The 16,253-nt window shown below is 37.6% G+C and overlaps 1 non-coding gene and 1 pseudogene across 1 annotated transcript; one reads left to right on the top strand and one right to left on the bottom strand.

The window, feature by feature from the left end:
- Nucleotides 1-11,110: 11,110 nt before the first annotated feature.
- Nucleotides 11,111-11,217, bottom strand: LOC129064344 (U6 spliceosomal RNA). Its single transcript, XR_008528443.1, has one exon. It is a non-coding gene; the product is annotated as a U6 spliceosomal RNA (small nuclear RNA).
- Nucleotides 11,218-11,681: 464 nt separating this feature from the next.
- LOC129072577 (signal recognition particle 9 kDa protein-like) lies at nucleotides 11,682-12,006 on the top strand (annotated as a pseudogene).
- The last annotated feature ends 4,247 nt before the right edge of the window (nucleotides 12,007-16,253 follow it).

The following is a 16,253-nucleotide window of genomic DNA, read 5'->3' as shown; positions in this document are numbered from 1 at the left end:
AGCTGTTTATTTTTTATATAGTTAAAATGATGTGGTGAGACGTTGGCCAGAGACTGTCATCTTGCTAGTTCCTATATTGTTGCCTCCTAACTCAGTTATAGACAAAGCTTTTTGTATTTGATTCTTGTCATCTTTCCTCCCCAAATCATACAATATATCTATTTTATTTTCTAAATCTTGTAACAGCCCCAAACAATAAAATTCTGACCTAATGTATGAGATGTAACAACACTGTAGAGACTAATCCTGCATACTTCAGAGAATGAACTCCTGAGATTAAACATCCATAGCAAAGCTAATTAATTCAGGCACAGAGGAGCAGCTGGAGAGCATTTCCTTTGTGAAAGTTTAAAAAGCCACAGCACTACTTTATTTGCAGAGCATAAATACAAAATCTATGATCTAACCTATCACTTTAAATATACTGCAGTGCATCTTTGAGCAACAGGAGGTAGCTGCAAACTGCTGAGAGATAGCCACTGGCAGACTCATCAGGCACAGAACTTTAAGTGGGTGGGATGACAATTCTCATAGCGAATGCAGAACTACATCTCCAGCTAAAAATTTCAAAAAGAAGCAAAGAATAACATCATCCTTGGATGTAATACTGGCAGTATAATGTCTGGTTTTGAGATGTCAGACCTCTAGGCACTAGTGCTCTGTCATTAGGAGTGTTGTCTGAGGTGCGGACAAAAAGGAATGCTTCAGAGAAAAGAAGACAAGAGAACTAAGTTCTATCAGTCAAGGAAGAGTAGAAAGAACCTGGGTTGTTCATCTACAAGAACAGACTTATGGGAGTAACAATAATTGACTTAGAAGAGCTGAAGCAAGAGACTTGCCCTATCTCTTTGGGTAAAAGCCAGGCAAATAGAAGTGACAAAGGGGCAGATTTTGGTTATTTAGGTTAATGTAAAGAAAGCTAAATTAGCACTAAACATGTAAATGACTTTAAATATTCTTTAAACAAATCCACACAAATTGTGATGTATGTGTGCATATTTAATACTTATTCTTCTAAAAGGTAATATACTCTGGTTCTAAGGAATTTGTGGGTCAGTAAATTATGGGCCTTTTTATTCATAATTTGAAAGGTAGTCAATTTTCTCATTTGAATGCAGCCTCTTATTTTCCCGAACACACATTAAATCAGATCTTTTCCCTCCCTCCCTCCTTCCTTTCCTCTCTTCCTCCTGATCATAGCTTTGGTGGAGAGATTGGGAGATTCTTTCCTTCCTTCCTTCCTTCCTTCCTTCCTTCCTTCCTTCCTTCCTTCCTTCCTTCCTTCCTTCCTTCCTTCCTTCCTTCCTTGCCTCCCTCCCTCCCCACGCCCTCCCTCTCTTTATTGTTTTTTAAAATCTTCACTTGAGGACATACTCATTGATATTAGAAAGAGGGGAAGAGAGGGAGAGACCACTGATGTGAGAGAGTAACATCGATTGACTGCCTCTCACACATGCCCTGACTGGGACTGAACTTGCGATTCAGGCATGTGCCCTGACTGGGAATGAAACCTGTGACCTTTTGGCTTCTGAGTTGATGTTCCAATCAATTGAGTCACACTGGTCAGGGCTTGGGAGAGATCAATTTAGTCGGGACTCTAGTGACCCTGAAACTAATGCAACTGGCACAAATGTTGCTTGACTCCTGAAACTAATGCAGAAATGTTACCTGACCCAATAGAAAGGTGTATCCCTCCTGGAGTTGGATGGGGAAATCTACTGTCAGCACTGCTTGAGCACACAAGGCTTTAAAATAAAAAAGACTATTCACCAACATTTTTCATTAAAAGTATGTCCTAAGGGAACTAAAGAAACACTTTCGTCTCAGACTGCACCTATGGGCTTAGGCAAGCCCACCATCTAGCACAATGCCCTATAGACAATAAACACTAAAAAATATTTAATGATGAAAGAGAGGGGGCAGAAAGAGAATGATGATTATGATGGCCATGAAAACAATGGGTGGAGGTGGTGATTATATGATAGGGATGATAATAATACTCTTATTTTTGAAAAGTTAAGGAATCACTTTTTATATTTTATGGTAGAATTAGGAACTTTGCTGGATAGCATATTTCTGGAACAGGTTTTTAGTTTTCTTTCAAGCAGTAAATTATTTCTGATAAAGCTCAATTGTAGGTGTTATCTGGTAGAGGTTAGTTTCACCCTCTTTTCTGTAGCTACTGTACCCTTGTCAAAAGGGCTTGGGCATCCAAACTTGGGTGGGACTCAAAAGTTCTGCAGGTGCCCTGACTTTGAAGTTCAAAATTGAAGGATGCAGAGAGGAAATGGAACCAGAATTCTGATAAATGACACATCTCAGCCATCAAAGCAAACAGCATCTAAAGCTCCACCCATTTTCAACATCCAGGGAGTTCATTTGTCCTCACACTCCAAGAGGAACTCAAGGCTAGTTAATTACACTCCTGATATTTTGGTCCCTGCCCAGAATGTAAGCACATTATGTCACCTCTCTGCTTTTTATTCAGGTTTGCTCTTTCTTCCAACACTTTTCACTATGCTCAGAACATTAAATGCTAGTGGGAGCATTAAATATCCTAACCATAATAGAATTTTATATCCAGAAACGGAGTGTGCTATAAAAACATCTAAAATTAAGTAGGTATGTTAGTTTAAGATTAATCAGTGAGAAGTGAGAACTGAGACTGGAGGCTGTAAAATACAGACCTATCTGATATACTTGGTAAAATACTTGGTAAGATAGGTGCCTGCACTAACTTAAAAGACAGATGTATCCAGTGAGCTTACTCACTGGTGGAATAGGCAGAAAGCAGAATGTTGGTAGAGTTAGTAGAGCTAGAATATTGATAACTACTTGGCGCACTTGTCAAAGCGTTAAAAGAAAGAAATGAGCTCAGGTGTGCAAGCAGAAATGAAAGGGCATAGAAGAGAAACTGAGGTTTCTCTATTCACACACAGTTGCAAGGTTCTTGAAATGTTTCTTAATCATCACAAAAACCTTATAAAATTATATTAATAACATTTTACAGATAAGGGAAAAGATACTCAGGAAGTAAACAATTTGTCCAAGCTCCGCTAGTATGTGGAAAAACCTGGAACTGAAGGCTTGCTATTTTTTTCTTTTTTCTTTTTTTCCCCCAAGTCAAGTCTCTGTCTATCACCATTTACCTCCCTCACCCCCAATACCTTCCTCTGCCTCCCCCAATCTTTCCTGAAGACTTGTTATTTGAAATTCAAAGTCTTCTTTTTAACAACGTATTCTGTTAATCTCTAGAATTCATTAAGAACTCTAACAGCTGCATTTCAGTAATCCTTCTACCTCTAAATCCTGTCAATCTGGATATTTTAAATATTTATCTGGGCAATCCATACATCTCCCTAATTTACAGTTTTTTGACATCCTTTATATAATGATTTTTACTCCAAACCCCCTCACTATCTTACTCACAAAGTCTTTCATTAATCTTTCTCTACCTTCAAACAACTAAAAACTATAATCCCATTTTGCACACACAACCACAAAGTTTCCTCCCTCCCTAAATAGCTCATTCCCAATGTTTCTGCTCTTGTCTTTCCACTTTTTCTCTCCATCTATTATTCCCCACCTGGTTTCTTTCCATTAAAGGAAAAAAATCTATCTAGGACCTACCCTATCCAGTGAATAGTTTAACTTTCTCTCTCACCAGAAATTTCAACTCCCTTGCCCTCTGTTGTCTATTGCACCTGCCTATGAAACTTGCAACCCTGGACCAATGTAACCATCTGCCTAGGAAACTCATATACTGGAGGAAATAGATCAATTGTGTCCATTGCAAAACTCCAAGTTATGGATTCCAGTTATACCAGTTGCTAAGATGATCTCTTGGCTACAAATCCACCTTTGCAAACTTTACTTTGAGAGATACAAGTTTCTTTGCTGGAGCTGAGACATTGCAAACTGTATTTTCTCCATCCTGTAGCTGATCCATAATGAACACATTGGAGTTTGGGCATCTGTGAACCTTCGTGATACTTCAACTTCTTTCATGGTAATTTAAAATCTCATCATTCCATTATTTTTGAAAGTTATATGATAGAGTGGTAATGTGGAGTTAAAAAAATCTTAGATGGGAATATTAAAAATCGCACTACGTTTAGATGCATTCTAAATGTAATACATCTAAATGTAATGATCTAAAAGTATTTAGATGTATTTAGTAAGAAATATACACTGTTAAATTGATAAGTTATAGTAAGGTGTTTCAAGAAATAGATAAAAAGTGACATTATCTTGTGTTTGATGTTTAAAATAAAACATATTTAAGTGTAGGTTAATTTTTAAAATTTTGAATAAGTTTTAAACTTTCCTAAGAGTTGTAAAAATGGGACAAGGAACTCTCCCCATTCCAACCATCCAAAAAACAAGCAGCAGATATAATGCCTTATCGCATTATTTGGAGGCATCTAAAATATCAATAGAAGAAAATGTGTGTGTGTGTGTGTGTGTGTGTGCGCTTAAAGAATCTGATGTTTGCAGTTCTTGCGTTTTGTGTTTTAAATGAAAAGCGATTGCTTTATTTTGTATCTTTTTGTGTGTTTCATTTCCATGTGATTAGATACAAGTGTTTTCTGCCTGCTATTTTTGTGAACCCCTCTCTTGTAATGCTTTCCTGGTATGGATAACCTTTATTTCCAATGAATTAAAAAGCCAAATTTAATATAATTGTTACTTTATTTCATCTTCTTTATTTTTAAAGTATTGGAGACAACTTGAGGTGTTATATAAAAAGTCTTATCAGGTGAACACAATTTAGAATTCTGGAAAAGATCATTTTCGAGGTGAAATTTGAGAATTACCAGTTTTATGCTCCTTTTTAATTGGGTGTTAATGTAGATGTTCCTTTAACTGCCTGCGTAAAGTCAACAGTCCATTATGCATGTAAATCAAGCAGTTGAATACTGAAAACCACAGTTACTCTACAACTGTTTAGTGGCCACATGCATTCTGGCAGCTGGCCATAGTCTGCTGTGTGGGAAACTCGATTATGGGTGTGCTCTTTCATCCCTACTACTGTTACCCACAATTACTTGAATCAGACCTGGAGGCTCTCAAAATACTGTTTTAAAGGGGAAATGTTAATTACTTTTATTTATTGATTTTTTAAAGAGTAGAAATCGAAATATGCTATTACTGCTTTCAATGAAATAAACCCTGTGCATCCTTTTTAGAATCTGAGAAAAGCATAACTCTGAAGAAACACAAAGCTTTGCCTAGAACTTTAAGAAGTTCATACACTTTAGGTTACGTCCTTTCCTTAAACTGTTGGTTTTTATGGTTTGTAACTGAAGTTAGAAACTGGCCCAAAATGATTAAGTCCAAACCCGTAAGAGATCAGAGATTCACTTTCGTTTTCAGTTCTCTCTGAGGTGATTTATGGAAACAGACTTACTGCTGAAAACATAGCTTAATTTTTTGTATTTGATCACCTTCAAGAGGTAGAATATTTGATTGAAATGTTTCAACAAATACTATTTTTAAAAAGTGATGTCAAACTGGCCTTCAATTTTTCTGTTAGATAACAAGCTAAGTCTGAAGGAGGGCCAGAATGTTGGGCTGTAGGGACAGCCCGGTGCTGAGTGTCTGGAGAGCTTGCCTCAGTCATGGATTTGTGATGGTGAGCACCCTAGCTTTTAATAGTAATAGGGTGATTTGATGATTATCTGATTTTATATGAAAGTGACTTTCAGATTCTACCTACTAAGCTGATCAATTTGAGATATGCTCAGCAATAGGAGGAAAGTCAGATTTTAGATTTTGTCTAGACTGCCTGGTGGGCTTCTGCTGTGAGCAGAAACTAGTTCCATTTAGTAGTGCTAGTCCAGTTGGAAACCTCAGGAAAGAGACAGATCTCAGCTTAAAAGTCATCGTAGCCAATTACTGAGTTCAAAGAAAGTGAGATAAAAATTAGTTGATTATAAATCAAGTCTTACAGATTTAATAGTTAATTATAAAGAATAAAATAAACTTTTAAAAATATTTAACTTTTCATCACCATTCACCCCGCATGACTTCTTCTACCTCCACCTACACACCTCCTCCCACAATCACCACACTTTTGTTCAGGTTAATAAGTTTTTTCTCTTTTCTTTCCCTTTTTGCTCAATTCCTCCAACCCCCAACATCTCCAGAGCTATCAGCTTGCTCTCTATTTATGAGTCTGTTTCTATTTTGCTTGTTAGTTCAGTTGGTTCATTAGACTCCACATATGAGTAAAATCATATGGTACTTGTCTTTCTGTGACTGGCTTATTTCACTTAGCATAATGTTCTCCAGGTCCATCCATGGTGTTGCAAAGGGTAAAATATTTTTCTTTTTTATGGCAGAGTAGAACTCCATTGTGTTAATGGACCATAGCTGTTTTATCTACTCGTCTACTGATGGACACTTGGACTGCTGAAAATAAACTTCCATAAAAAAGCATATAATTAATTATTTTGCACCTCAATAAGTATTTAAAATATAAAATTAGCTTATTATTAAATAATCAAAATCAGTACTAGATCTAATATGTGCCAAATGTTATTCTAGATTTTTTGCATATATCTTATTTATTTTTATATCTTCTCAGGAAATCATTGGCTTTACCATTTTATAGATGAAGAAACTGAGTCTAATCATTAAAACCACACAGTTGTGAGATGATGAAGCAGAAATTTGAACCCAGGACATGCTGGTGTGACTCCGAAAGCAAGTATTATTTTACTCTCTATGCTGCCTCCCTGTAGGGCCTGAATGGTAAATTCTTGGCACTTGTATTAGAATTGCTCATATTAATATTTTTTTTGCATTGCATTTGTTAGCTTACAAATCTTGGTGGCTTACCAACACAGTAGAACTTTATTCCTCATTTATATAAATCTCAAAGGTGAAAGTGCTTAGGTTGCAGCCATCAGAACCATGTTGATGGTTCTGCCACCATCAACATGTGGCTGGTTCTAAGGTTACTGGAGGTGCTGACATTTGAGCTGCCAGATTTAGCAAATAAAAATACTGGACACTGTTAGAGGAGGTCATTGAGAGGACACGATTGCTAGTGGACCCATGAGCTGGGCCTGGGCATAGAGGTCTCCTCCCTCCCTCCCCTGTCCTTGGAATGTACTGTTCTGGCCACTGTCCTCACAGTGGGAGCTGTTCTCAAGGATGGTGCCTTGAGAGGGCTGTGTGTAGGTGAGCACACCTGGACAGCATACATGACTGAACCCAGTTAATGGCTCTTGATCAACTTGAAGATTCTGGTGGGTGGGTGTAGACATCCACTTGTGGGATGCTAAAGGCAAACCTGGGAAGTTTCCTTGCCTATTAAACCTGCCACTACCAGTCTGGAGTGTTCTGTCTCTTTCTTCAGTATCTTCTTTCTCTTGGTGTACTGGGGCCAGTTTGTGAACTAAAACACAGCAGTTAAATCAGAATTTGAGACAAACTTGTAAATATAAACATGGCCCATGCAATATGAGTATTTGGGACATTCATATTTTCGATGTATTCTATTTGCTAAATCTGGCAATCTGAATATCAATGCCCCTGATTAGTATAAGGTATGTCCCAAATATTGCATGGGATGTATTTACACTAAAACATTATTTGTTGTTTTTCTGAAATTCAAGTTTAACCCAATGTCATGCATTTTATCTGACCACCCTAATGGAATCAAATGGAAGATGGGATGGCAGCCGAGCAGGGCAGATCTCTGGGGAGGTTTTTATGGCCAGATCTGATATCAGTTCTGCGCACATTGCCTTGGTAACAACCTGTCTTTATTATAGCCTCACTTAGATGTGAGGTGGTGGGACGGGGCGGGGGTGGTGATTAAAAATGTAGTCCTTGTGTAGGCAATTACCAATATCAACACTTTGCATTGAACGGTGGCAGCTAACTATCTCTGCCTCAGCACATGAGCAGGTAGAACATGCCAGTTTTCAGGCGAGCCTGTGTCTGCACAGAAGCAACATAGTAATTGAGCATTTTGTCCTGATAAATCTAGACTTAAACTATAGGCCAGTTTCTAACTAGTTATGTGGCCTGAGCAAATGAGTTTCTCTCTCTGAGCCTCTGTTTCTTCATTGATCAAATGGAGATAATATAGAGTATCCTTAGTTTTTATGAGTATTAGTTCAGATTATCTATGTGCAGGACTTTGCACAGTGTCTGAAAGCACATCATGTTAGCTACTTCTTCTATGAGTCTTAGAGTAGAAGTATTTGTCAGTATATTTGCTTTGTCTTTTTCTGTTCCTAATGTTTTCTCATGGCTAGAAGAACTAAAAATTACTTTTAAAACTGACACTGTGAAACTGGTAAGGCTTGGTTTGAGGTACTTGTTTTGTGAATTGTGGCAGAGAACTTATAATAATAATTAAAAAATAAATATAATAGTAGTAAAAGTTACTATGCCTTGTATTGGTAATAATTAAAGATATAGAGAAGCTGAATATTTGTTGCATAAAAAATCATTTTCAGAGCAGAAATCTATTAAAATAAATGATAAATAATGAGTATGCATTATTTATCCGATGTAAATATTTACCTAAACAGTCTACTCACACGCACAGATTATTACTCTGACTTCTCTTTACACTGCCTTATAACTTTTTCTGAGCACGCTTAGTGCTTGGAACTAAAATTATGTCATTCTTCAGAATGATGCGTCTTATGAAGACTTATCTGTCAAGTAGCCAGCTGTGTTATGGCAGGTCATGCAGATTTTTTCTCCTCTCAGTTTAATTTACTTTCGGAGAGATGGCTGGCAAGGTTTAAGGAAGCATGATAAAGACTAATTAAAGAGTTGTTCCTCAAATCTCCTTGAAATTAGAGGTTGATTCACTGAAATAATTCATATTTCATGACCCAGAATAAGCAAAACTTTGAATCTTAGCAAGGAAATTGAAGAACTATATGGATTACCCAATTCTTTGCTGTGGAATTGTGCAGTTGAATTTAGAATATAATGGAATTTGTGTTTCCAATTAAACCGACTGAGAACAGCTTCATATCATACCACTAAATTAGACCATAACTCCCTCTAATTAGTTTGGATAGTAATATTTTTTTGTACTTAATCATACCTTTTAGTCAAGAATTCTGAAATTCCTAGAGTAAAGTCTACTGTCCTACATCTTTGGGGGTAGTTTTGAGAGGGAGAAATTTACAGATGCAATAACAAAAGAGATGATCTGTCAAGGGGTTTTTAAAATTTTTTATTTTCTTTTAAAAATTATTATTATTTATTTTATTTTATATTTTTATTGTTCAAATACATTTGTCTTCACCTTCCTGCCAGTACTTTCCCCTGGATCCCTCCCCAAACTCCCTCCCTCAATCCTTTCCCACTTTGGCTTTGTCCATGGGTCCTTTATACATGTTCCTTGACTTGACCCTTCCCTTCCCTTTCCCAGCCTCCCCTCCCTCCTCCCCTCTTGATTCTGTTGGTTTCTTTTTTCTTTCAGTGTTGCTGGTTATATTTTCCTTGCTTGTTTGTTTTGTTGGTTAGGTTCCACTTATTGGTGAGATCATGTGGTATTTGTCTTTTGCTCCCTGGCTTATTTCATTTAGCATAATGCTCTCCTGTTCCATCCATGCTGTCATGAAGGGTAGTAGCTCTTTTTTTCTTTCTGCTGTGTGGTATTCCATTGTGTAAATGTACCAGTTTATTGATCCACTCATTTCCTGATGGGCACTTAGGTTGCTTCCAGCACTTGGCTGTTGTAAATTGTGTTGCTATGAACATTGGGGTGCCAAGGTTCTTTTGAATTGGTGTTTTGGGATTCTTAGTGTATAATCCCAGCAGTGGAACCACTGGGTCAAAAGGCAGTTCCATATTTAGCTTTTTGAGGAAGTTCCAAACTGTTTCCATGGTGGCTGCACCAGCCTGCATTCCCACCAACAATGCACTAGGGTTCCCTTTTCTCCACAGCCTCGCCAGCACCTTTTGTTTACTGATCTGTTAATGATGGCCATTCTGATCAGTATGAAGTGGTATCTCCTTGTGGTTTTAATTTGCATTTCTCTGATGGCTAGTGATGCTGAGCAACCTTTCATATGTCTCTGGGGCTTATGTATCTCTTCCTTGGAGAAATGTCTGTACAGGTCCTTTGCCCATTTTTTAATTGGATTGTTTGTCTTTCTGGAATGGAGTCATGTGAGTTCTTTATATATTTTGGAGATCAAACCCCTATTGGATGTATCATTGGCCTATATATTTTCCCATACAGTTTGTTCCCTTTTCATTTTGCTGATGTTTTCTTTAGCCGTGCAGAAGCTTCTTATTTTGATGAGGCCCCACTTGTTTATTTTTTCCTTTATGTCACTTGCTTTAGGGGACATATTAGTGAAAATATTGCTGCATGGGATATCTGAGAATTTCCTGACTATGGTCTCCTCCAGGACTTTTATGGTGTCATGACTTATATTTAAGTCTTTTATTCCTCTTGAGATAGACACCATTTTTGTGTATACGGTGTCAGTGGTGATCAAATTTCAATTTTTTGCATGTAGCTGTCCAGCTCTCCCAACACCATTTGTTGAAGAGGCTATATTTACTCCAATTTATGCTTCTGCCCCCTTTGTCAAATATAGAGACATGGGTTTATTTCTGGGCTTTCTATTCTGTTCCACTGATCTATGTGTCTGTTCTTGTGCTAGTACTAGAGTATTTTGATTACAGTGGCCTTGTAATATAGTTTGATATCCGATATTGTGATCCCTCCTGCTTTGTTTTTCTTTCTCAAAATTGCTGTGGCTATTCGGGATCATTTATGGTTCCATATAAATTTTTGAAATGTCTGTCCTATGTCTGTGAAATACATCATTGGTATTTTAATAGGGATTGCATTGAATCTATAAATTGCTTTGGGTAGTATGGACATTTTGATGATGTTAATTCTTCCAATCCATGAACATGATACATACTTCCATTTATTTGTGTCTTCCTTGATTTCTTCAGTGTTGTATAGTTTTCTGCATATAGGTCTTATACCTCTTTGGTTAAATTTATTCCTAGGTACTTTATTTTTCTTGTTGCTAGAGCAAATGGGATTTTTTTCCTGATTTCTGCTTCTGATATTTCAATGTTGGTATACAAAAATGCCTTCGATAAAAATATGGAATGCTTCAAGAATTTGCGTGTCATCCTTGTTCAAGGGCCATCTTAATCTTCTTTGTATCATTCCAATTTTAGTATGTGTGCTCACAAAGCAAGCACTGTAGAGTGTTTTTTAAAATTGTTGGGGAGGCATTGGAGCTACTTTGTAACTGCTATGTTTAGATTTTTCCACGTTTTATTGGAGCTACCTTGTCAGATTATTCTAGGGTGCAGAAACAAGAGGGAACACTGCCCAAAGGGATCCAAAGAGATATAAACTAGGCAGAACTGGGTGGTACAACTACAAGGATCCCCTGAACTGCATTCACGGTCCTCTAACTACTGCTAGGACACAATTGCATGAATACCTCTTTTATTTCCATGAAATGGACCAGAAAATTGATGCTGGAGAACCAAAAGAAGTGGTGAAGAGATGAGACTACACAGAATTACCAGAATTGAGGCAGGTGGATTTAGCACAAATTTCTCAGCTGGCTGCATCAAACTTCCATTTAATTTTTCAGAACCTAATTTGTGAGCTTTTTAAAATTGAAAGCTTTGGGTGGTAGGTAGGTAGGTGAGCCATGTTGGGCCATCTTGGTCCAGCCTTTCCTCCCACTTTCATTCTCGTGGGGGTGGGGCCCATGATCCTGCAGTACCAGACCTGGGAGAAATTCAGTCTTGGAGCCGAGAAGCTCTACCCCACCAACCCTATGAAGGCTCGAGTGGTTCACAAATATAGGCCTTCTAATGAGAGTTTACATATTAAAGTTAACAGATGATTTAATTTCTTTGGTGTACAGAACAGACAAGGCTCAAGATATAAAGAAGACTGAGAAATTCAATGGTCAAGTGATGCAACTTAGCATAGTCAAGGAATCCTGCAGTGTTGCTGTGGAAATGGACTGACTGGCTTTGAAATGGAGACACTTGCAATGTTCTTTTTTTTAAACATCATTTTTCTTTTTCAATTAAACATACATTATTATATTAGTTTCAGGTGTACATCCCAGTGAATAGACATTATATAACTTACTAAGTGATCATTCTGATAAATCTTGCACTCATCTGACACCATACAAAGTTATTAGAATATTATTGACTATATTCCCTATAATGTACTTTATATCCCCATGACTATTTGGTAGCTACTGATTTACACTTCTTAATCCCTTTACATTTTTCACCCATCCCTTTACCCCTCTCCCATCTGGAAAATTCCAAAATGTTTTCTGTATCTATGAGTCTGTTTCTGTTCTGCCTTTTCATTTATTTTGATTTTTAGATTCAATAGTTGATAGAGACATGTATTTATTGCCATTTTATTGTTCAAATTTTTGATCTTATCCTTTCCTCTTCTTCTTAAGAAGACCCTTTAACATTTCATATAATACTGGTTTGGTGGTGATGATCTTTGCTTTTTCTCATCTGGAAAGCTCTTTACCTATCCTTTGCTTCTAAGTGATAGCTTTGCTGGGTCTTGGTTGTAGGTCCTTGCTTTTAATCACATATTTCTTGCCAAAACCTTCTGTTCCGCAAAGTTTCTGCTGAGAAATCAGCTGACAGTTTTATGGGAACTTCCCTGTGGATAACTAACTGCTTCTCTATTGTTGCTTTTAAGATTCTACCTTTGTCTTTAACCTTTGGCATTTTACTTGTCATTGTCTTGGTGTGAGCCTCTGTGGGTTCCTCTTGTTTTGGAATCTTTGTGCATCCTGGACTTGTATGTCTATTTCCTTCATCAAGTTAGGAATGCTTACTGTCATTTTTTTTTCTAATAGGTTTCCAGTTTCTTGTGCCCTCTCTTCTTCTAGCACCCCCATTATGCCAATGTTGTTACACTTGAAGTTGTCCCAGAGGCTCCTTACACTATCCTCATTTTTTTTTTAAATTCATTTTTTTGTGCTGTTCTGATTGGGTGTATTTTGCTTATTTATATTCCAAATTGCTGATTTGATTCTCAGCTCTATCTATTCTACTATTAACTCCCTGTAAATTATTCTTAATTTCAGTTAGTGTATCCTTCATTTCTGACTGATATTTTTTTTTATGCTGTTGAGGTTCTAACTTCATTGAGCATCCTTATAACCAGAGTTTTGAACTCTGCTTCTAGTAGATTGCTTACCTCCATTTTGTTTAGTTCATTTTCTGGAGTTTCATTCTAGTCCCTCATTTGGGACATGTTTCTTTGTTTCCTCATTTTGGCACCTCCCTGTGTTTGTTTATGTATTAAGTAGAGCTGCTGCATCTCCCAGGCTTGATAGCATGTCCTTTATGTAGTGAGTGTTCTATAGAGTCCAGTGGCACAACCTCCCTGATCACCCAAGCTAGGCGTTCAAAGTGAGTCCCCCCATTGTGGTTGTGTACACCCTCCTTTTGTAGTTGAGCCTTGATTGTTGTTGGCATGTGACTGGGAGGGATTCATCTCTAGGCCAGTAAACTAAAGGCTGGCTGTGACCACCAACCACTGACCCCCAATCACCATGTGTGATCAGCTGTGCAAGGGCCCATCCTTGCACAGAGTAGGACTTACTTCTGTGGGGCTCTGCTGCCCACTGATTTTGCTCCTTGACTGTGTCTCTTGTGGACATGGTTGTGTAGTGCTTCGACATGGTCTGAAGTTGTCCACTGGAGGTTCTGGCTCTAGGGCCTCCCAGGAGGTGCAGACCAAGGTCAGCTACCACCTTTGTTCTGCCCAGGACCACATGGAATGAACTACAAAGTGATCTGTAGATGGGGGCTTCTTGTGTTGGGCATGGAGGTGCCCAGGAGAGGTCAACCTGTGAACCAAGGCTGGCTGCTTCTAGTTCCAGGCCTGGGGCCACTTAATGAGACATAAGGCCATGCCAAAGTCAGATAATGTTTAATTTGAGAGATTTTATGAAAATCTGAAGCTTGAGCCTAGACAGTCCATTTGTATGGAAAAGCCACTGGAAACACCTTGGGTAAAACTGAAAGTTGGGTGGAACAGAGCCTCAGGGAATCACCAGGGTGGGGCAAACAGGATGGACCAGGTTGATGGAGTCTCAGATATGGCACTCACAGGCCAGATCTGTGTGGGGGAGGGCTCATCAAAGGAACAACGACCTCTGCCAATGCTTTTGTCTGGGATAATGCTGCCCTCCCCAACTCTTTCTGATGCCAGACAATTCAACTCCTCCCCATATGTCTCTGCTGCCTTTCAAGTTTGTGCTCCAACACTGGAGCTCAGAGGGAGTGAGTCAGATAAGCCTGTGCATGGGCTCTTTAAAAGGAACTGCCTGGAATCCCAGTGGCTTTCTGTCTCTATCAGCCTCAATCCCCACTGGTTTTTACAGTCAGAAGTTATGGAGACTTCTTTTCCTGGCACTGGAATCCTGAGCTGGGGGGCCTGGTCTGGGGTCGGGAACCCCTTGCTCACCAGTGGGGACCTCTTACAGCTAAGATATTTGTTCCAATTTTTATCTGCCATACATGGGTGTGGGACCATCCTTTTCTATGTCTCCACCCCTCCTACCAGTCTTGATTTGGCTCCTTCTTTAATTTCCTAGTTGTAGGACTTCTGTTCAGCCAGATTTTGGGTTATTCTAAATGATGATTGTTCTGTAGGTTAGTTATAATTTTGATGTGATTGTGGGAGGAGGCGAGTATCATGTTTACCTATGTTACCATCTTGACTGGAAGTCTTTTGACATGTTTTTATGAAGTAAATATTTTTTGAATTTAAGAAAGTGTTGGGACAGAATATACTTTATGTAACTAAGTGGGCTATTCAGAAGCTGAGAGATTATTTTTTGTACTTTGTGAAGCATTTATTTCATTTTGGAAATTGAACAAGAAATGTGGCTATCTTGGAAATTTTCTGCAGATTATTTGATGTGGAGCAAAATATATAATTATTTCTTTTGGTAAGTTTGTATCAATAATTCAAAAATGAGATATCAAGAAAAGCTTATTCTTCCTTTAGTTTGTCTTTAAAAGAAATTAAATGTAACTATTTTGCTGGATTGATATGATTTCTTTTGGGGCATAAAATCTGCCCAGTTGATAACCAATAAATATAAAATATGATAACTAGAATTAACTCTGCATAGTGGTATACCTGATTACCACTATAGTATAATCTCAATTTTATCTAAAAGTAATTATGAAAACCAATATGCTTTACCTTGAACTTTCTAAATTTAAACTACACTTTTGAATATAAGGAGTTTGTAGTAGTAATAGTTCATGGAACAGACCTTGAATGTAGCTTTCAGTGCTGAAAACACATGAACTGAATGATCACTGATCGATTGAGGCCACCATAATACAGAACATTTGTCACATATTTCCCAAGTACAGTTTCTCAGAAGGGCTAAGGATTATGTGAATTGTTAACACTTTGCATACCTCTTTGACACCCCAGCCCATTCCTCCCTTAATACCACGTTGTTAACACCAAGATGTTCAGCATGGCTGTCACAACCGCTGTGTTTTCTATTAAACCGGAAGTACGATGTTATTTAATATTTATCTTATATTTGTCACCCGAATTTTACCACCTAAACATAATGTTCATATCTTAATTCCTACATTAAAATATTTTTGGTTAAAAAATAAAATAAAATTGAGAACAGATGTGATATGACTTCTCATACATATTCTGAAGTATGTTTCATGGTAAAATATGATTATGATTAAGTATTTCATTTCCTGGAAATTTCATTTTGGTTATTGGGTATGAATTGTAAAGTTGCACAGATATCTTATGGTGGTGATAGACATTTGTGGGGGAAAAACCCTTCTCTCAGATGATTTATTTTCTTTTTTTTAAATTAATTAATTTTTTTCCAGGTGATTTATTTTCTGTATTCACTCTCCCCTTCTGAAGAATCAGTCAGCATTTACAGATCAATTCTTTATGGTGTGTAGAATCCCTTATTACTTTATTTTTTTTTATAGTCTTCAACTCTGTCTTGCCTTGATACCTGCTCTCTTTTAGACTGAGAAGAAAAGGCATTATTAGAATATCATTGAGGTTTCCTTGCAGCACTTTCGAAAGCAGTGAGATGTGGAGATGGTGAGGTGATTGGAGCATCCTCGGGGAGATACTTAGATGAAATCTCTGAGAATATGATTCAAATCAAGGAAAAATGTGACAGAAATTATTCTTTGATTTCTGTTCAGCTTAAATC

The sequence above is a fragment of the Pteronotus mesoamericanus genome, unplaced genomic scaffold (genome assembly GCF_021234165.1).
Source record: "Pteronotus mesoamericanus isolate MK-2021 breed Mesoamerican mustached bat unplaced genomic scaffold, CSHL_Meso_final contig_100, whole genome shotgun sequence".
Taxonomy (NCBI): Eukaryota; Metazoa; Chordata; class Mammalia; order Chiroptera; family Mormoopidae; genus Pteronotus; species Pteronotus mesoamericanus.
Note: the sequence above shows the minus strand (reverse complement) of the source record. Positions and strands in the feature narration are given on the sequence as shown.